This window comes from Phytophthora infestans, genomic scaffold, assembly GCF_000142945.1.
Source record: "Phytophthora infestans T30-4 supercont1.4 genomic scaffold, whole genome shotgun sequence".
Taxonomy (NCBI): Eukaryota; Oomycota; class Peronosporomycetes; order Peronosporales; family Peronosporaceae; genus Phytophthora; species Phytophthora infestans.
The window spans coordinates 3,630,086-3,651,853 of NW_003303755.1; the positions used below are offsets into that span (position 1 = coordinate 3,630,086).

Sequence of the window (21,768 nt, forward strand, 5' to 3'; positions counted from 1 at the left end):
ACAAATCAACCCAACGGTCGAACATTCCCACAGAGGCTTGTCGCCGTACCAAACTAGCCCACCGGGGTGGCACACACACACACAGGCTCGGGACACCTCATCTTGCGCTCCGGGGAGATCTTGCAGCCAGGACCGATACTCGAGTCCGTTGGTCGGAGTCGAACCGCCGAGGCAGTTCCGAGTCGGTGTTTCCACCCCGTTGTAGGTGACATGGAGGTTCGGTTGAGTGCGTAAGAGGTCTGGAGCAGACGCAGTAGCACGCCAGAAGCGCGAGAAGCCGCGAAGGACCGTTGTGAGCGCCGCGATAAAGCAAGAGAAAGGAGCAAAATGGTCATACAGGGGCTCGAACCCTGGACCGCAGCGTTATTAGCACTGTGCTCTACCGACTGAGCTATACGACCGCCAATCGCACACAACACACACAGAAAACAAAATACCGCCCTCATCACAAAACGACTGGATACACACGCACGCACGCTGCACCACGCGCTTCTGCGCGCCTTCGCGCTGCTCTACCACCTCGGCCTCGCCGGTCCGCCCACTTCCCATCCAACTCTTACCTACAATCAACCCAACGTCGAACATCCCACAGAGCTTGTCGCCGTACCAACTAGCCCACGGGGTGGCACACACACACAGGCTCGGACACCTCATCTTGGCGCTCCGGGAGATCTTGCAGCCAGGACCGATACTCGAGTCCGTTGGTCGGAGTCGAGCCGCCGAGGCAGTTCCGAGTCGGTGTTTGCCACGCCCGTTGTAGGTGACATGAAGGTTCGGTTGAGTGCGTAAGAGGTCTGGAGCAGACGCAGTAGCACGCCAGAAGCGCGAGAAGCCGCGAAGGACCGTTGTTAGCGCCGCGATAAGCAAGAGAAAGGAGCAAAATGGTCATACAGGGGCTCGAACCCTGGACCGCAGCGTTATTAGCACTGTGCTCTACCGACTGAGCTATACGACCGCCAATCGCACACAACACACACAGAAAACAAAATACCGCCCTCATCACAAAACGACTGGATACACACCCACGCACGCTGCACCACGCGCTTCTGCGCGCCTTCGCGCTGCTCTACCACCTCGGCCTCGCCAGTCCGCCCCCTTCCCATCCAACTCTTACCTACAATCAACCCAACGTCGAACATCCCACAGAGCTTGTCGCCGTACAAACTAGCCCACGGGGTGGCACACACACACAGGCTCGGACACCTCATCTTGGCGCTCCGGGAGATCTTGCAGCCAGGACCGATACTCGAGTCCGTTGGTCGGAGTCGAGCCGCCGAGGAAGCTCCAAGTCGGTGTTTGCCACGCCCGTTGTAGGTGACATGGAGGTTCGGTTGAGTGCGTAAGAGGTCTGGAGCAGACGCAGTAGCACACCAGAAGCGCGAGAAGCCGCGAAGGACCGTTGTTAGCGCCGCGTGATAAGCAAGCGAAAGGAGCAAAATGGTCATACAGGGGCTCGAACCCTGAACCGCAGCGTTATTAGCACTGTGCTCTACCGATCGACTGAGCTATACGACCGCCGATCGCACACAACACACACAAAAAACAAAAAACCGCCCTCATCACAAAACGACTGGATACACACGCACGCACGCTGCACCACGCGCTTCTGCGCGCCTTCGCGCTGCTCTACCACCTCGGGCCTCGCCAGTCCGCTCACTTCCCATCTAACTCTCACTTACATCTGACCCAAAGGTCGAACATCACACAGAGCTTGTCGCCGTACACTCTAGCCCACGGGGTGGCACACACACACACAGGCTCTGACACCTCATCTTGGCGCTCCGGGAGATCTTGCAGCCAGGACCGATACTCGAGTCCGTTGGTCGGAGTCGAACCGCCGAGACAGTTTCGAGTCGGTGTTTGCCACGCCCGTTGTAGGTGACATGGAGGTTCGGTTGAGTGCGCAAGAGGTCTGGAGCAGACGCAGTAGCACACCAGAAGCGCGAGAAGCCGCGAAGGACCGTTGTTAGCGCCGCGATAAAGCAAGAGAAAGGAGCAAAATGGTCATACAGGGGCTCGAACCCTGGACCGCAGCGTTATTAGCACTGTGCTCTATCGACTGAGCTATACGACCGCCAATCGCACACAACACACACAGAAAACAAAATACCGCCCTCATCACAAAACGACTGGATACACACGCACGCACGCTGCACCACGCGCTTCTGCGCGCCTTCGCGCTGCTCCACCACCTCGGCCTCGCCAGTCCGCCCACTTCCCACCCAACTCCAACCGACCCAACGTCGAACATCCCACAGAGCTTGTCACCGTACACTCTTGCCCACGGGGTGGCACACACACACAGGCTCGGACACCTCATCTTGGCGCTCCGGGAGATCTTGCAGCCAGGACCGATACTCGAGTCCGTTGGTCGGAGTCGAGCCGCCGAGGAAGTTCCGAGTCGGTGTTTGCCACGCCCGTTGTAGGTGACATGGAGGTTCGGTTGAGTGCGTAAGAGGTCTGGAGCAGACGCAGTAGCACGCCAGAAGCGCGAGAAGCCGCGAAGGACCGTTGTTAGCGCCGCGATAAAGCAAGAGAAAGGAGCAAAATGGTCATACAGGGGCTCGAACCCTGGACCGCAGCGTTATTAGCACTGTGCTCTACCGACTGAGCTATACGACCGCCAATCGCACACAACACATACAGAAAACAAAATACCGCCCTCATCACAAAACGACTGGATACACACGCACGCACGCTGCACCACGCGCTTCTGCGCACCTTCGCGCTGCTATACCACCTCGGCCTCGCCGGTCCGCCCACTTCCCATCCAACTCTCACTTACAACCGACCCAACGTCGAACATCCCACAGAGCTTGTCGCCGTACAAACTATCCCACGGGGTGGCACACACACACAGGCTCGGACACCTCATCTTGGCGCTCCGGGAGATCTTGCAGCCAGGACCGATACTCGAGTCCGTTGGTCGGAGTCGAGCCGCCGAGGCAGCTCCGAGTCGGTGTTTGCCACGCCCGTTGTAGGTGACATGAAGGTTCGATTGAGTGCGTAAGAGGTCTGGAGCAGACGCAATAACACGCCTGAAGCGTGAGAAGCCGCGAAGGACCGTTGTTAGCGCCGCGTGCTAAGCAAGCGAAAGGAGCAAAATGGTCATACAGGGGCTCGAACCCTGGACCGCAGCGTTATTAGCACTGTGCTCTACCGACTGAGCTATACGACCGCCATTCGCACACAACACACACAGAAAACAAAATACCGCCCTCATCACAAAACGTCTGTATACACACGCACGCACGCTGCACCACGCGCTTCTGCGCGCCTTCGCGCTGCTCTACCACCTCGGCCTCGCCGGTCCGCCCACTTCCCATCCAGCTCTTACCTACAATCAACCCAACGTCGAACATCCCACAGAGCTTGTCGCCGTACACTCTTGCCCACGGGGTGGCACACACACACACAGGCTCTGACACCTCATCTTGGCGCTCCGGGAGATCTTGCAGCCAGGACAGATACTCGAGTCCGTTGGTCGGAGTCGAGCCGCCGAGGCAGCTCCGAGTCGGTGTTTGCCACGCCCGTTGTAGGTGACATGAAGGTTCGGTTGAGTGCGTAAGGAGTCTGGAGCAGACGCAATAACACGCCAGAAGCGTGAGAAGCCGCGAAGGACCGTTGTTAGCGCCGCGTGATAAGCAAGCGAAAGGAGCAAAATGTTCATACAGGGGCTCGAACCCTGGACCGCAGCGTTATTAGCACTGTGCTCTATCGACTGAGCTATACGACCGCCAATCGCACACAACACACACAGAAAACAAAATACCGCCCTCATCACAAAACGTCTGTATACACACGCACGCACGCTGCACCACGCGCTTCTGCGCACCTTCGCGCTGCTCTACCACCTCGGCCTCGCCGGTCCGCCCACTTCCCATCCAACTCTCACCTACAACTAACCCAACGTCGAACATCCCACAGAGCTTGTCGCCGTACAAACTAGCCCACGGGGTGGCACACACACACACAGGCTCGGACACCTCATCTTGGCGCTCCGGGAGATCTTGCAGCCAGGACAGATACTCGAGTCCGTTGGTCGGAGTCGAGCCGCCGAGGCAGCTCCGAGTCGGTGTTTGCCACGCCCGTTGTAGGTGACATGAAGGTTCGGTTGAGTGCGTAAGAGGTCTGGAGCAGACGCAATAACACGCCAGAAGCGTGAGAAGCCGCGAAGGACCGTTGTTAGCGCCGCGTGATAAGCAAGCGAAAGGAGCAAAATGGTCATACAGGGGCTCGAACCCTGGACCGCAGCGTTATTAGCACTGTGCTCTACCGACTGAGCTATACGACCGCCAATCGCACACAACACACACAGAAAACAAAATACCCGCCCCTCATCACAAAACGACTGGATACACACGCACGCACGCTGCACCACGCGCTTCTGCGCGCCTTCGCGCTGCTCTACCACCTCGGCCTCGCCGGTCCGCCCACTTCCCATCCAACTCTCACCTACAACTAACCCAACGTCGAACATCCCACAGAGCTTGTCGCCGTACAAACTAGCCCACGGGGTGGCACACACACACACACAAGCTCGGACACCTCATCTTGGCGCTCCGGGAGATCTTGCGGCCAGGACAGATACTCGAGTCCGTTGGTCGGAGTCGAGCCGCCGAGGCAGCTCCGAGTCGGTGTTTGCCACGCCCGTTGTAGGTGACATGAAGGTTCGGTTGAGTGCGTAAGAGGTCTGGAGCAGACGCAATAACACGCCAGAAGCGTGAGAAGCCGCGAAGGACCGTTGTTAGCGCCGCGTGATAAGCAAGCGAAAGGAGCAAAATGGTCATACAGGGGCTCGAACCCTGGACCGCAGCGTCATTAGCACTGTGCTCTACCGACTGAGCTATACGACCGCCAATCGCACACAACACACACAGAAAACAAAATACCGCCCTCATCACAAAACGTCTGTATACACACACACGCACGCTGCACCACGCGCTTCTGCGCACCTTCGCGCTGCTCTACCACCTCGGCCTCGCCGGTCCGCCCACTTCCCATCCAACTCTCACCTACAACTAACCCAACGTCGAACATCCCACAGAGCTTGTCGCCGTACAAACTAGCCCACGGGGTGGCACACACACACACAGGCTCTGACACCTCATCTTGGCGCTCCGGGAGATCTTGCAGCCAGGACAGATACTCGAGTCCGTTGGTCGGAGTCGAGCCGCCGAGGCAGCTCCGAGTCGGTGTTTGCCACGCCCGTTGTAGGTGACATGAAGGTTCGATTGAGTGCGTAAGAGGTCTGGAGCAGACGCAATAACACGCCTGAAGCGTGAGAAGCCGCGAAGGACCGTTGTTAGCGCCGCGATAAAGCAAGAGAAAGGAGCAAAATGGTCATACAGGGGCTCGAACCCTGGGCCGCAGCGTTATTAGCACTGTGCTCTACCGACTGAGCTACACACAACACACAAGAAAACAAAATACCGCCCTCATCACAAAACGTCTGTATACACACGCACGCACGCTGCACCACGCGCTTCTGCGCACCTTCGCGCTGCTCTACCACCTCGGCCTCGCCGGTCCGCCCACTTCCCATCCAACTCTCACCTACAACTAACCCAACGTCGAACATCCCACAGAGCTTGTCGCCGTACAAACTAGCCCACGGGGTGGCACACACACACACAAGCTCGGACACCTCATCTTGGCGCTCCGGGAGATCTTGCAGCCAGGACCGATACTCGAGTCCGTTGGTCGGAGTCGAGCCGCCGAGGCAGCTCCAAGTCGGTGTTTGCCACGCCCGTTGTAGGTGACATGGAGGTTCGGTTGAGTGCGTAAGAGGTCTGGAGCAGACGCAGTAGCACGCCAGAAGCGCGAGAAGTCACGAAGGACCGTTATTAGCGTCGCGATAAAGCAAGAGAAAGGAGCAAAATGGTCATACAGAGGCTCGAACCCTGGACCGCAGCGTTATTAGCACTGTGCTCTACCGACTGAGCTATACGACCGCCAATCGCACACAACACACACAGAAAACAAAAAACCGCCCTTCATCACAAAACGACTGGATACACACGCACGCACGCTGCACCACGCGCTTCTGCGCGCCTTCGCGCTGCTCTACCACCTCGGCCTCGCCGGTCCGCCCACTTCCCATCCAACTCTTACCTACAATCAACCCAACGTCGAACATCCCACAGAGCTTGTCGCCGTACACTCTTGACCACGGGGTGGCACACACACACACAGGCTCGGACACCTCATCTTGGCGCTTCGGGAGATCTTGCAGCCAGGACCGATACTCGAGTCCGTTGGTCGGAGTCGAGCCGCCGAGGCAGCTCCGAGTCGGTGTTTGCCACGCCCGTTGTAGGTGACATGAAGGTTCGGTTGAGTGCGTAAGAGGTCTGGAGCAGACGCAATAACACGCCAGAAGCGTGAGAAGCCGCGAAGGGCCGCTGTTAGCGCCGCGTGATAAGCAAGAGAAAGGAGCAAAATAGTCATACAGGGGCTCGAACCCTGGACCGCAGCGTTATTAGCACTGTGCTCTACCGACTGAGCTATACGACCGCCAATCGCACACAACACACACAGAAAACAAAATACCGCCCTCATCACAAAACGACTTGGTATACACACGCACGCACGCTGCACCACGCGCTTCTGCGCACCTTCGCGCTGCTCTACCACCTCGGCCTCGCCGGTCCGCCCACTTCCCATCCAACTCTCACCTACAATCAACCCAACGTCGAACATCCCACAGGGCTTGTCGCCGTACAAACTAGCCCACGGGGTGGCACACACGTCTGCCCCGCACTTTGCCTTGTTCTGACTGATACCGTTGGTCAAATGCGTAGAGGCTAGAGCTTGAAAGCGTTGAGAGTGCTGGTAGATTAGTAGATACTTTGTACAAGCTAACGAGTTTGAAAGAGCAACTGCACCAGCTCATTCACCGCCACGGCGACGAAGTATAGAGCCTGAAGTCGGGCGGTGGTCACCGCAGCTGGTGAGTTCGTTGGGAAATTGCGGTTGCTAGCATCAAAGCTCCCTGGTCTGCGTCTATCCGTACGTCCGTCCGAAACAGGCTAGGGCTAATTAATGTAACGCTTATGCGGGCTTCGATTTGCTAAAATAGAAATATGTGGTCTACACACTGTATGTAGTCTACACACTGTATGTGGTCCACGCGTCGTACTTAAATGAACCTTTCAAATTTTATTTTGCCCCCATTTTCGAAACGGAAGCCGTGGAACGCCTCACGGTACGCTACATGTATGCCTGTTAGTTTGCATTAGTAGCTAGCAAGACACACATACACAGATAGTCCGAGGTTCCTACGGCTGCTTAGGGGGTAGCTTATAACTTGCGGGACTTTATCCTGCAAGTAGGTAGCCGTGCTAAGGGGATTTAGGTCCGAAACCCACTGGGTTCTTGGGGCTTATCCCACCGCCCACGCGCGATTACACATTTGGCACCTGGTCCAGTTGAGCCGGTCGTTATTGATGGGCGCGCACATTGCGTGCGTGCAGTTCGTAAAAACGTGGTACCGTAACTGGCCTTTTTTAACCGACAGATGGGATGGGGACTGTAATAGTTTATCTATAACCATATTTTGCAATTAACGGCCACCCTTTGGCAAAAGAATATCGCACCTCCAGCTACAGTACTATCCGGGGACCAGCCCTGAAAACTCAATTTTGTAAACTTAAATCGCTCCGGGCCTCACGGCCCGTGACTGTGGGATAAGTGATCGGAGATAACCTTGATGGGAGCAAGCAATTCCGGGTAGTACACAGACGGTCAACACCCTACTCTATAAAAACCTACTGCTACGTATGGTGTACTTAGACTTTGTCTAACGCGTCACGTTTTCGTGTTCGCAGAACACAGGCTTGGACTAAGCGAAAAAAGGACTCGAGAAGATCTCGAGGGGGGCCTGCGCGAGAACGAACGCAACAACGCGACGCCCATGCAAGAAAAAAAAGGATGCAAGGATACGACGTCAGACCAAGCGAAGGAAGAAACGTTACAACTTGAACAAAGAGCTGAAGACCCTCAGCATTCACCAAGAAGTTACGAATACTACGGAACCTACTGAAGGTCGAACGGGTAACTTTTTGTTTTGAAGAGCGGGAGGAGAAGACAGAGAAGTCCGATCCTACGGTACATCAGCGGTGGTTTGCGGCTGAAATGGAGGCGGCGGATCAAGTGGGAGCAGCGAAGTGGCTTTATTTGCGGTGCCTGTCATACCACCAGCTCCTGTTTAACAAGCAATTCTGGCGTCGGCTGCGCCACGAGCTCGCGAAAGACGAGCTAGGGTCACAGCAAGAACGCGAACATTCCAGTAATGCACAAAGAGCTCGCACGAGACGAGCTAATACGTCTCTCTCGCAGCGTGACTGTGCAAGACAGAAAGACGCTGAGCGCAAACGTGTCCATAGGGCTCGGCTACGCAAGGAAGAACTCCAGGAACGTCGCAAGCAAGATAGAGCTCGCCTTCAAGAAAGACGTGTGGAGCTTAGCCAGGAAAAACGCGGCCTCGAGCGGGAGGCTAACATACTATCTCGCGCTGTCCGTAGAGAGCTACTAAATGTGAACGAACGGACTGCGATTTGGGAGATTGACAGGGAGCAGCACGCTGCGCACAGAGCAGAGTTGACGAGACAAGAACGATATACCGAGCAGGGCTACATCGTCAATAGTAAGCGGATCTGCGATCTCGGCAGACAGAAGAAGAACGCCAAAGAACTCGAGCGACTACGCACAAATCGCCAATGCGTCCGTCATGGCCACGCTCTCATTTCCCTCGAAGGCTACGACGCGTCGTGATATCAGGTGACGACGTGGTGAACGGCCGGCACAAGCTCCCGGCTACAACGGTTTTAGGGTCTGCAATGGTTTGAAGTGGCCTGGCGAGCCTGCAACATCATGCTGTCTGGCAGACAGGGTAAAGCTGCCTCCACTGCACCTCGCGCCACGGAAGTTGCTACAGCTGTACAGAGAGCTCAAGTTTCGCCGTCAAATCCGATCATGCAACCAAGCCTTTGCGCCTACGTCGATTGGTGCTTCGTGCTCAAACCGGTCGTTTCAAAACGTACGTCAAGACGAGCGCGTTGCAGGTACACACGGCGTGTACACATATCGCATTCAAGGTGCTATGGGGCACTACCTAGGGTCTCTCCTCCCCCACCTAGACCCTCGGACAGGCGATTGGTAGCTCCCAAGTCTGCACGCATCTACCTTGTGGATCCAAACATGCAACACCGCGCGGAGCGACGTCTTGGTATATTCGCGGATCTGGATCGTGTCGCACCGCTGGACATTGAGAAAATGATGACAGAGCACCACCCATTCGCGCAACGGCTCCTCAGCTTTGGACAGCAAGTGCGCTAGCACAACACGGAGTGACCACTTGACTTATTGTTCCGTCTGCATGACAATTCCTCGCGATCGCGGACGCACAACCGGACCACTATGTCTGAAGTGGCTGCGACTCTCATTGAGGATGGCAACCTGGCCCAGCATCAGGATCTACTGCTGCTGACACGCGATCATAAGCTGCTACACTTGTACGAGATTCACGCCGATTACGATCCACTCCAATACCACATGTGCTGATTCCCCGCATTGTTTTCATCAGTGACGGAGACATTCGGAGCTTTCCATTTCATTTGAGACGCAATGCCATGACTATTAACAAGGCGCAAGGACAAACGGTGCAGTCCTTGGGGCTGTATCTCGCTACGCCTTGCTTCTCCCACGGGCTGTACAATGCTATGTCGCGAGTGACTTCAAGATCAAGATTCAAGTCGCTGGTGGAGTACCCAAAGCTGGAGGATGAGGATGGGGTTTACACCCAGAACATTGTCTACTGGCAGATCGTCGGTTCGGAGTAGGAATGTTCATTTCATATACATTTATTACATCACGTTTACATAAAACATATTTCCGCTGGAGCGAAGCGAAGGCGGGTGCCCATTTCCCCTGGGACTAAAACCTGCCACCAGCGGTAGCGTCCGACTAGTCCTAAACTATCAACGCTAGCACGGTGTCTGTCCGTCCGACACACGAAACGCCCAGATTTTTAAGCATTCTCATTGGCTGCTGAGCGGAGCGAAGGGGCTTTTCAATGGTTAAAACTGGATTATGTATCTTACATCAGTGAAATCATGTCGTTCACAGTGTACATATGGAGATTTGCACAAGGCTCTCCACTATCCGAAGGCAGCATCGTTTTTATGTTATTAACTACCTCCGTCCCACAAGACGTTTAGCATTTGGTTCAAATGTGGTACACATTAAAGTGTTAGAACCATTGAATTGGTCAGTTCATTTCTTAATAGCTACAGCTAATTGGTGTATTTTCATTATTCGCCTTAGGATTGGTGAAAAAATCTAACGATACGTTAATGTTCCACTAAGTTCGATTTTAACTTAGAATTTTCAGATTACCTTTGTGAGGATTGGACGATCCGGAGGAGATGTAATTTATGATTACGCCTTTCTAATTTCCAGCTGCGAAGAAAAAACTAAAAAAGGCCACTTCATAGAGTGTGGCGAAGACTTTCCCGTCGCACCTCACAAATTGTGACAATTTTATCTTCCTCCAGTGGCTCGGAAGCGTAGCGCAGCAAGGACGTAGCTGTAGAGCTCGTAGCGAGCGTTCGAATTAATGCCTTAGCGTGCTAATAACATACGTAAACGACGCGCAATGGCACAAAAAAAGAAAGGCTAAATGTCTTGTGGGACGGAGGTAATACTATTTTAAAAATGCACGTTTTTTTTTATACAAGAGTGCTATAATAAGGGCTTGCTTCCAATGCTGCAAAGTGCTTAGCGGACACGTAGGAATGCGTGTTTACGAGGACATGCTTTTAATATACGCAATACTCTGTATTCAGTAGTTTCTGCAAGTTAGAATGACTACTGTGACAACTACAATTGTTGTGTTGTAAAAAAATTACATTAATATGTTATCTGATGGGTTTCTATGAGGTACTGCCAAATCGTAAATTTTACATGTACAGCAATTAAGAACTGGCCGTAAGAACAACGATGTGTTAATGAAGTTGTCTTTTGAGCCACAAAGATAGATAGTTTAGATTGAACAAAAAGAACTTATACGTGCTGGTGACAAATATTAATGTAAACGAATTAAACTTGACCATTGTTTTTTAAGCGTTTTTTAGACAGCAAAATCCGATACTTCTTGATAGGCGAACGCGTTGTCGACAAGGGCGTAGGATAAGGTTTTAACTGGAGCGGTTATACAACAACACAACAAGAGAGATGTAAATTATGGTTGGTTAAGTAGACCCCATAAAGAATCGTTAATAAACTTAGAGCCTCATTGACGTTTAACCACCCTGGAATAATCGTTAAAGTATCAAATAAAAAAACACCACCGTCAGCAACAGCAACAAGGCGCATTATCCAAATGCTTTAATCAACACTGGCACAGGTTGGAGTCTCTGATGACTAATTCTGAGTCAGCACAAATTGAACACTAAATGCATTAAAAATGAAGCAATTGAATATGTTGAAGCTTTCATTGAGTTTGGAATGAGAAGTGATCAATATATAGCTACTTAATAGCTTAAACGGGCAGTGCAAGCGGGTAATTAGTGCAAACTGGACAGGCCATTACTATCTTTTGCGTTGACGTGAGCTAAGTTTCATAGCGGCTCAGAAACGGCCCGTGACATCGAGCACGACGCTAAACTTTGTAAAAAAATTCCGTTTAAAGTACAGGTGTTTTTTTTGGATGGAAGATGAAGATACAGTGATAGCCAGCAATAATAAAGATATTGTATCAAGACAATTAGAATAATAATTTCTGATCGGGTAAACATGATGCTGGGGGCTCCGTCTTTTGTATAAATAATTGCACGGCTTACTAAAGACCACTTAAAATCATTTTGTGCCTGGTAATCTAAATTATACCATATTTATGAAATTAAAAACTCGATTTGGGTTTGTTTTTGGAATAATTATCCCGCCGAAGCGTAGCGGAGGCAGAAAGGTATGAAAAGTAGAACTAAACCTAAACTACCGCCGCGTAGCGGCGGCGCTCGGCTAGTTTCCTATAATCAGAAAATGGCACCCTCGCTCAAATTACATTACCTTTTTAAGCAGATAGACAGCTCTTGAAATGTCAGGTGATAACTTGTACTTATATTGGTATTTTATCTCGTAGAAGTACACCGTTCACTCTAATTAGTCGTGCTATAAAATTAGTCCTGATTCGCACTTATATGAAAAACTATTGTACAATTACCATATATAGTCATGCACCAGAGTTAATCGTGCCCAGCCCACGGCGCCAACTAATCCCCGGCAAATTGTCGTCGGACATCGACAGCCCCAACTTATCAGAGTGCTCACTTTTCCGAATAAGGATGAACGACACAGAGACACGATCACTGCATCATGTGTTGAAGTAGGGAAGGTCCCGGACCAGAGATCTGCGGATGATAGGCGCCGAGCAGCGTAATCACCTGAAAGGCAAGACATAGGTTAGTAGGGATAAGGAATCTAATCTCACTCTCTCTTTTGCGTAGTTAACCACAAGTGCGCCAGAAGTGCAGCCCGTCCGAGGACAGGGCTCCAATAGGTCTTGAGCCCAATTGACCAGAGCCACAGATGAGGCCATCGGCGATGGCGCGCCAGCGCCGACGTCGACAGTGCCCGTTGCCAGTAGCGAAAGGACCGGCATGGCCGACGACACAGAAGAGATGAGCACCGCCGTGGCCCACGAAAGGGGTAGCGGCAACAACGCCGACGCTAATGCGCCGGCGACCGGGGGAACCGCCGCAGAGCTGATGACGCTCTTGCGGGGCGTAGCGGGACAGCTGGAGCGGCTTGAGGAGTCGCAGACCAAGCTGAAAGAGTCGCATGAGAAGCTTGAGAATCAGTTGGACGATCAAGATACAAGGCGTGCGCGCCTGAATCGCCCTTCGACACCACCCATGAACTCTAGTCTGTTTGCGTCTGGACTGGGCCGCGGGACAAGAATGCATATCGACTCGTTAGGTGGGTCGCCACAGACGCCGCTCACAGTGACGCCGCGTAGGCCAGCTGCTGCACCACAGTACTTCGGACACCAGCAGCCTGGCTACGGCATGCCAATGTCTGAGTTGCAGCGCCTGTACGCCGCAGCGCAAGGAGCGCAGCCGGCAGCACCAGCACCAGCACCAGCGCCACCACGAGATGGTCGGGCACAGGCTGGAGGCGAGCATTTCCAGCAGCAGAACCAAGGACTCCGCTACCCGGACGCGCGACAGAAGAAGCTAGCAATTAGGCCATTCGACGGCAAGGAGTTGTACGTGGGACTCGGATCCGGATTCCTCGAGTGGGGTCGACGCTTCGAGAGACAAGTTGCGTTGACGCAGTCGGCATGTGGGTTCGCGTTACCGGAAGATGTGAAGGTGGATTTGCTGGGGCATTACCTAGCGGGGACTGCAGAAAGGTACTATAACAAGCAAGTAGATGCCTGGTGGACACAGCTGCCCACACTGCAATACGTCATGGAGAGGATGCTCGAGACATTCAAGACCAACATCACCCCCGCGCAAGCAATGAAGTTGCTCACTGCGCCAAAGGAAGGCAAGAGATCGTGGCCCGAACACTATATGTACTTGGTCGCCGTATCAGAGGCATGCGGTGGCGGGGCAGACTACCTTTTGTTGAACAACATCGTGCAGTACGCGTCCGCGGACTTGCGTACAGCGCTAATGGCCAAGGTAGATGGGACAAGAGCGGACTACTTGCAGCAGGCTGAGGAGTTGGCACACTTCGCGCAAGCCTGGGAATTAGAACCTGCCAAGCACAAGAATCTCGGCAGAGAAGTCGTGGGCGCCGTGGCTGAGCGCCGCGGCAAGGAGACACGCACCTGCCATGAGTGCGGGAAAGTTGGACATCTGCGCGCAGCATGTCCTGAGCGGACGCGAGGGGGCGGTAGGAAGCCCGACCTCACGCTGTCTGTAGGAGAAACGTCGGACGAGTCCGACGTGATGTGGATCTTGGACAGCGGGTCCAGTCGGCACTTCGTGAGCGATGCGTCGTGGCTGGATGACGTCGAGGAGTACTTACACGAGTGTGTACAGCCAGACGGAAATCCACTCAAGATCAGTAAGAAAGGGACTCTCACGCTGCGCGTCATGGCGAGCGGGACGGAGCAGATCGTGAAGCTCATGGACGTGTATTACGCCGAGAACGTTGTGCACAACTTGATCTCCTACGGCCAACTTGACAAGAAGGGGTATACGCTGACATACCGAGACGGACGACGCGTCGTTGCCGGTGTAGACGGAGGGCGAGTAGCATTTGACGTGGATCTGCGGCATGGCGTGCTAGTCGTGCCTGCCGTCGTAAAGCGGAAACGAGGAGCCCCATCGGGAGTAATCATGGCGGCTCTTGATCAGGCTGAGGCTGAGGCCGAAATGGGGTCGAGTGACGTGCAGAAGGACACGTTGGTGGAGTTCCACAAGAGGTTTGGACACTTAAGCTACGACGCAGTTGAGAAACTTGCACGGGACTTGAGCTCGGGCATCGTCATCACGGACCATCGCCGCGTCAACTGCTTAACCTGCGCGCAGGGGAAGCAGACGAAGAACCGGCAGTCGCAGAAAGAAACTGGGGACCACTCGCCGATCGATCGAGTTGGTGGAGTAATCTGCTCGGACCTGAAGGGTCCGATGACGCCGCGAGATCGTCTCAATAACCGCTACATGATGAACTTCGTCGATCATGAGAGCAGTTACTGCAGAGTGTTCCTGGCGCGAACGAAAGATGCTGCCGCCACGCAGTTCGAGCATTTCCTCACGTTCTTTGAGAAGCGTTTCGACTGCAGGATTCATGTACTGAGGACGGACTCGGGCGGAGAGTACCAAAACGTAGACTTGTTCTGCAAGAAGACCGGCGTAGTGCGTCAGCGGAGCGAGGCCAGAAGTCAGGCCAGCAACGGGAAGGCTGAGCGCATGCATCGGACCATAATGAGCATGGCACGGTGCATGATCTTCGCCTGTGGACTGCCATTAAACTTTTGGGGAGATGCTGTACAGTACGCGGCCTACATTCTGAATAGGTCGCCGACTAACTCGAACCCGGGCAGAGCTTCGCCGCTGAAGACACTAACGAAGCAGACACCGGCACTAGGCGAGATCGTCGTTTTTGGCTCCCCGTGTACTGTGTATAGAGACCCGCGGAACAAGAATTTCTCGCAGCGTGCTCAGCACGGCATGATCGTCGGGATTGGAGAAGAAACGAAAGGATACAGAGTTTACAACACGTGAAGAACATTGAGACGCTTAACAAGACCCAGAACGAGCAAGTGCAGCGGCTGTACCTGCAGGATGATGACAGAGCTGTCGTGGATGAGTCCACGAGTGGATCTGCGAGCGCCGCTGAGACGGCCACCACTGAGAGCGCGTCGGCCGGGAGCAGACGCGGGAAAAAGGGAAAGAAGCGATCCAAGCAGAAGAAAAACTGGCAGCGAGAACGTCACGAGACACGTTCGGTCGCAAGAAAGGCTGCGGAGAACACGGACGAGTCCGTGCAGCAGGAGGAGCCAGAAACCAGAGTGGTAAACAACGTGATGGAGGTAGATCCGAGGAACTACCGAGAGGCAATGCGCAGCCAGTGGCGTGAGAAATGGATGAAAGCCATGAAAGAGGAGCTCGAAGCACTCGAGGAAAATGGAGTGTGGAAGGTCACGCGACTGCCCAGTGGGGCGCGTGCACTGCATACAAAATGGGTTTTCAAGACGAAAAGAGATGCTGCAGGATTCATCGAACGGCTGAAGGCACGGCTCGTGGCCTGCGGGAATGAGCAAGAGTTCGGTGTGAACTATGGGATCACCTTTGCCGCGGTGATCGACATGTGCAGTGTGAAGCTCATCCTGTGCTTGGCCAGGAAGTGGAGAGTCCCAGCAAGACACGGGGATGTACCAAACGCCTACGTCAAGGCGGAGAAGGAGCCGGAACTGGACATCTACATTCGCCTGCCGCAGGGAATGGTCATATCGGAGGAAATTAAGAAGCAGCTGAGCGCCACGAGTGACGACGAGCTGGTCCTCGAGCTGAAAAAGGCGCTGTATGGATTAAAGCAGGCTGGGCGACTCTGGAGCAAGCTCCTCCACCAGAAGCTAGTAGACTTAAGATCCGAACAGAGCCTGACGGACATGTGCGTTTACTATCGACGGAAGCAAGGAGTGCTGGTCGTCGTAGGCGTCTAGGTGGACGACCTGCTGGTCACCGGCACGGACCAAGACGCGGTGAATGCGTTCTTTGAAAGCTATCGGACCTGTCCGTGAAAGATCTAGGAGTGGTGAGCAAGTTCTTGGGGACGCGCGTCACGTATGATGACGAGAACGGATACGATCTAGATCAGGAGGTTGCGATCACTGACATCCTGAATGAGTACCAGATGGAGGCGGCGCACCCGGTGCGCACGCCCATTGGCTTGGAGTGGAATGACCTACCGTTGGATACGGGCGAGACCTTGCCGTTGTCAGGAGACGGTAGCGCAGTGACTGTTGCGAAGTTTCAGTCTTTGGTCGGAAGTTTGATGTGGGTGGCGCGTTGCACGCGGCCCGACATTGCGTTCGCTGTGCACAAGGCGTCACGCCGGACGCACAGCCCGACGATGGCAGACTGGAGGCTGGCAAAGCGCATAGTCAGGTACTTGTCGGGAACGAAGGACCTGCGTCTGCAGATGAAGGGAGACAGGTGTTCGGAGGAGCCGCTGGAGGTCGTCGCGTACAGTGACGCGGACTTCGCGGCCGACAAGCAGGACAGGAAGTCCGTGACCGGAGGACTCGTTACTGTGGATGGGATGCCTGTCAGCCGGACCTGCAAGAAGCAAGGGGGTGTATCGCTGTCCACGATGGAGGCGGAGTACACCGCGGCCTCGGTGATGGCCGCTGAATTACTAGGGGTTCGGGAACTTCTAGGCGAACTCGCCGTCGAGTACGTAGAGCCGATGCCACTGCGAGTGGACAATCAGGCAGCGTTGAAGCAGTTAGGGGGTGAGGGTGCAAGTGCGAAGGCAAAGCACATTGATGTGCGCATAAAGTTCGTAGGCTCCTACACGAAGAAGGGCGTCCTGGGCCCCGAGTATCGTGAGAGCAAGCACATGCCCGCCGACTTGATGACGAAGGCGCTGAGCGCACCGAGGGTGGCCGACTTGCGAGTCGAAGTGGGGCTGCATTAGGCCTCGAGAGGCAAATGTAGCGAAGGTGAAAAATGAGAGCGCTGGTAAGGATGCTTGACGTTGCCGGCGAGGTGGAGTGTTGAAGTAGGGAAGGTCCCGGACCAGAGATCTGCAGATGATAGGCGCCGAGCAGCGTAATCACCTGAAAGGCAAGACATAGGTTAGTAGGGATAAGGAATCTAATCTCACTCTCTCTTTTGCGTAGTTAACCACAAGTGCGCCAGAAGTGCAGCCCGTCCGAGGACAGGGCTCCAATAGCATGTTGTTAAGTAACGATTCGGACTCGCTGCGTAGCTTGGATGGAGGACAACGCTGTCGAGGATGGAGAGAAGGGTCTCTACGGTCGTACGGTCGACCAGTTCCCGTCCCTCTTCTGCGTCACCGACCGCCGCGTCAGCCTTAACAAGGCGCGAGACTGGTGGGCGAAGCGCGCGGACCTTCAAGCTGCACTGGACGACGGCCAGCAGCGCAAGTATACCAGGACGACATGCGGCGAAGGACACCAGTTTATGCACAATGCTCTGGTCGGTCGTGGGTGCAGGCTCGATGGACACTGGCCTGGCTCTATCCGTTCATACTTGCCGAGTTTGAGCGGCTGCGCCGAGCGGATTTAAAGCTTTCTTCCCGGCTCTTGATGGACATGGCAATGGCCATGATCGAAGACAACAAGCGCGCCGTATACAACCCCGCGTACTGCTTTAGTAGAAATAAGTTCAGTACACTGATCACGCCTCGACGTATCCAGGATTTCACTGACCGGCTCAATATCGTGTACCGAAAGCTGAAAGGGAAGAAGCAGGTAAGTGAAAAAAATGGCACAGATTGAACCGCCTATAGCGTCACACCTTGGCATGCCGAAACGCGAATTTGATGACGGCCGGCTTGACCCTGACCAGCAGTACAACATGGACGAATCACATTTTGTCATATATATGGATGATGGTAAGACACTGGACTTCCGCGGTGCCGACGGCGTAAAATACCGTAGTATTGTATCAGGTACCATATTTTGCAATTTTTAAACCAGCAATTTCTTTTTACTGCACCAATACACTCTACTGACAAAAATTAACTTATGTAAGTTAGTCGAGAAGGAATTACAATGTGCGTGTTATTAAATGGAGGTAGAGACGCCAAGCTGCTATCTCCGATGCTAATATTCAAGAATGCCAACTCAAGCTACCCTATCCAAGGCTTATCGGACACTGTTAAAGGGGTTGCATACCGCTCGTCGCCCAGCGCCTTTATCAACAACAAACTGATGCACGAGTGGCTGAAGGACGTTCGCTGCTGGGGCCCCTCAGGGCATTTTGGGCAAGAGTGTGTGCTGTGCATGGACAATGCAAGTGGGCACGCAGGTGACGACATTGCGTCATCTGGAAAGGAGCTCAAGACTCGCATCCGCTTCTTCCCTCCTAACTCTACAGACTTCGTCCAGCCAACCGACCGGTTCCCTATACAGAGGGTCAAAGTGCACTGGCGGCGGTTGTGTGAGAAAAGAAACATGGAAGCAATTTTGCGTGGCGATTGGATGCAGGGTGCCAAGTCGTCGGGGTCTCTTGCAAGCCCCGGTAAAAAGTTTTTTTTTAGATACTGCAGCAGAAAGTGTCCGTCTAGTAAATGCAGAGATGGACAAGGAGGGAATAAACTGGGCTAAGAAGTCGATGATACTGTGCGGCTTAGACGTAGATAGTGATGGTACGTGGCAGGTTAAGCAACTCAGCAAGCCTTTGCGAGAGTTTGTAGAAAAGTATCGTGCTGAGTTTGATAAAGGCTACGAAGAGTGCGCAGCCTTTGCGACTGTATAGCAGTCCCTAAAATAGACAGTCGATTTCACCATCATTAGTCATGCCCCTTATATAGTCGTGCACCTAAAATAATCATGCCTATTTGTCAGACTTCATCGTTCATCACCATTATTAGTGATGACACGACTAATTAGAGAGAACGGTGTATTTGATTTTAAACGGGAAAGGGTTAAAAGTGCTGCGTTTATAGTAAGAACAAAAAGAAGTCCATTATAGCGATCCAAAATTAAAGTCAGTTGTAGATTTCGTAGAGTTCAAAAGGTGCATTACCAGCCCAATTCTCTAGTACTACCCCAATTTTTTATTTCTATGTTGCAAAGGAGGCTTTAACAAAGATATGCTTGTCCGGCCCACGATTTCAGTTTTGAAAAAAAAAAAACTTTTGAACAAGAGCTAGCTGGTAGACGCAAGGCACACCACGTCATAGCCCGGAGTACGGCGCACAGGAACATATTTTTTTGGTTGTAAGAATGGTAAATATGCGCGTGCACGCTGCGATCAAAACCGCTGCGTTCAGAAAGGCATTAGTTTTTTTGTCGCAATTCAGTCAAAATTTAGCGATATTACACCGTACTTTGAGAGCAGCTAAACTGGCAATTAACAACAGTTGGACGCAGCTTCAGACGCAGGGACATACTAGAAGCACCGCGAATTCGATGTGTTTGGGGCGAGGTCTATTTGGAAAGTCGAGAGCATTTGTGTGAACCAACTATTTATATAGACCAATCAGTGATAGCCCAAAAATTATAATGATAATTACGAGCATAAAAGCTTCAATAAATCTTGAGTTTAGGCATAAAGCTGGCTGTATCCTTTCGTAACCGCATCGGTGTCGACTGCAACCGACATTGGCATTCGGGCATAACGTCCAATATGTTTACTAACGCGCGGAATCTTGAAATCGTTACCTCCACCACTAACCATTATAGACTCCATCACTTTCTGCAAAGTTATAAAACACTTGTCAAGTGTTTGCCACCTGAGCTCGTCGAAAGCTTCCTCAACCTCCGAAATAAGGCTGTCAGAGTCGTAGGCAGCTTTTTGATACTGTAGAGCTTGAATAGACGAGAAGTATTCCAGTTCAAGTAATTTAGGTCGGGTGACCGAGGCGGCTGACAGCGCATCTATATCTTCCAGCCATCAACCATACCAGCATGTTTGAGTTGAGCATCACCTTCTAAAACGTGAGGCCCTGCATTGTCCTGCTGGACGACCACGGTCGAGCCTCTGCAGCTAAAAACAAGCAAAACAATTGAGTTGCAACAATGCAAAATAACATTTGAAAAAAATACCTGGTAGTTTGGATCGAATTGCTGGAAATACGTTTTGGACAAGTACATGTAGTTAGCTCGTGTCATAGACACACTCTTCGTGATTAGCGTACCTTTAGGACGATTAACGAAGCTACGAACCGCCTCGACCTTTTTAACAATAGGCCAAATGCCAATCTTACCATCAAAGTACTGTTTCTTGTGAAAGTCGTGGCGAGGACGCGCATCAGCAGCTAAGAACATGATTTTTCCTATGTATCTCTTGTTTGCACAGGATCGATAAGGCAGCTGCTCATTGGCTGTCAGGTAATATCTTGTGGCCCCTTTGTAGAGGTTAAACCCCTTTTCATCTACATGCACAGTATTGTACATGTGATGCATGCGGTACATTCGGGCACCTGAGCCAAAACAATATGAACAAGATAATTAAAAACTATAACAATTAAAACGTTGAGTAACAATACGTTTCGAGATGTTACAGTATCTAATGCCATCTCGACATGCGATAAAACCTATTGTAGTCGTTTTGTCTTGTGAGCATCAGTCAGAGTAGGTTTAACACGAGAAGATACGCGACGTAGAGTCCCATCAGCAAGATACCGTAGTGCGTGGTATACCAGATGCAGCCGCCAGTGCTCGCTGGGTTTGCTTCTGGCAAAGCGGCACCCCTTGGACGAGCTCCATAACTTCTTGCACGGAAAGGCGCCTTCCGCGCTTGGGTTGCACTCGCTTCTGGACGGATATAAAGCTAACCTTTTGGAGCGACTTCCAGATCTTCTTTACGCTGTTGCGACACATATCAATAGCCTCCATAGCTGCACAAACTGCTCCACGGAGCAGTTTACCGTGGAAGCTCCGTCAGCACGGAAAACAACCACATTGAGGCGAGTTTCAGGTGCAATGTCTTGTTTCCCAGGGGTTCTGGGCATCGTGTTAAAAACCAAAATGCGGGGTTGACTTTACTCTAGGCCAACCATAGTTTTAGTGGCGCGCAGCCATGCAAAACCAGAATCCCGCTTTATCCAATAAAAATATATTATTCAGTTATGTGCGATAAAAAAACCCAATCATCATCTTTAAACGGACAATAACGCTGCGGTTCAGGGTTCGAGCCCCTGTATGACCATTTTGCTTCTTTCTCTTGCTTATCACGCGGCGCTAACAACGGCCCTTCGCGGCTTCTCACGCTTCTGGCGTGTTATTGCGTCTGCTCCAGACCTCTTACGCACTCAACCGAACCTCCATGTCACCTACAACGGGCGTGGCAAACACCGACTCGGAACTGCCTCGGCGGCTCGACTCCGACCAACGGACTCGAGTATCGGTCCTGGCTGCAAGATTTCCCGGAGCGCCAAGATGAGGTGTCCGAGCCTGTGTGTGTGTGTGTGCCACCCCGTGGGATAGTTTGTACGGCGACAAGCTCTGTGGGATGTTCGACGTTGGGTTGGTTGTAAGTGAGAGTTGGATGGGAAGTGGGCGGACCGGCGAGGCCGAGGTGGTAGAGCAGCGCGAAGGTGCGCAGAAGCGCGTGGTGC

The 21,768-nt window shown here is 52.7% G+C and overlaps 2 non-coding genes across 2 annotated transcripts; both read right to left on the reverse strand.

Moving 5' to 3' along the window:
- Nucleotides 1-1,438: 1,438 nt before the first annotated feature.
- PITG_25762 lies at nt 1,439-1,515 on the reverse strand. Its single transcript has one exon. It is a non-coding gene; the product is annotated as a tRNA-Ile (tRNA).
- Nucleotides 1,516-5,340: 3,825 nt separating this feature from the next.
- On the reverse strand, nt 5,341-5,415 carry PITG_25769. Its single transcript has one exon. It is a non-coding gene; the product is annotated as a tRNA-Ile (tRNA).
- Between the last annotated feature and the right edge of the window lie 16,353 nt (nt 5,416-21,768).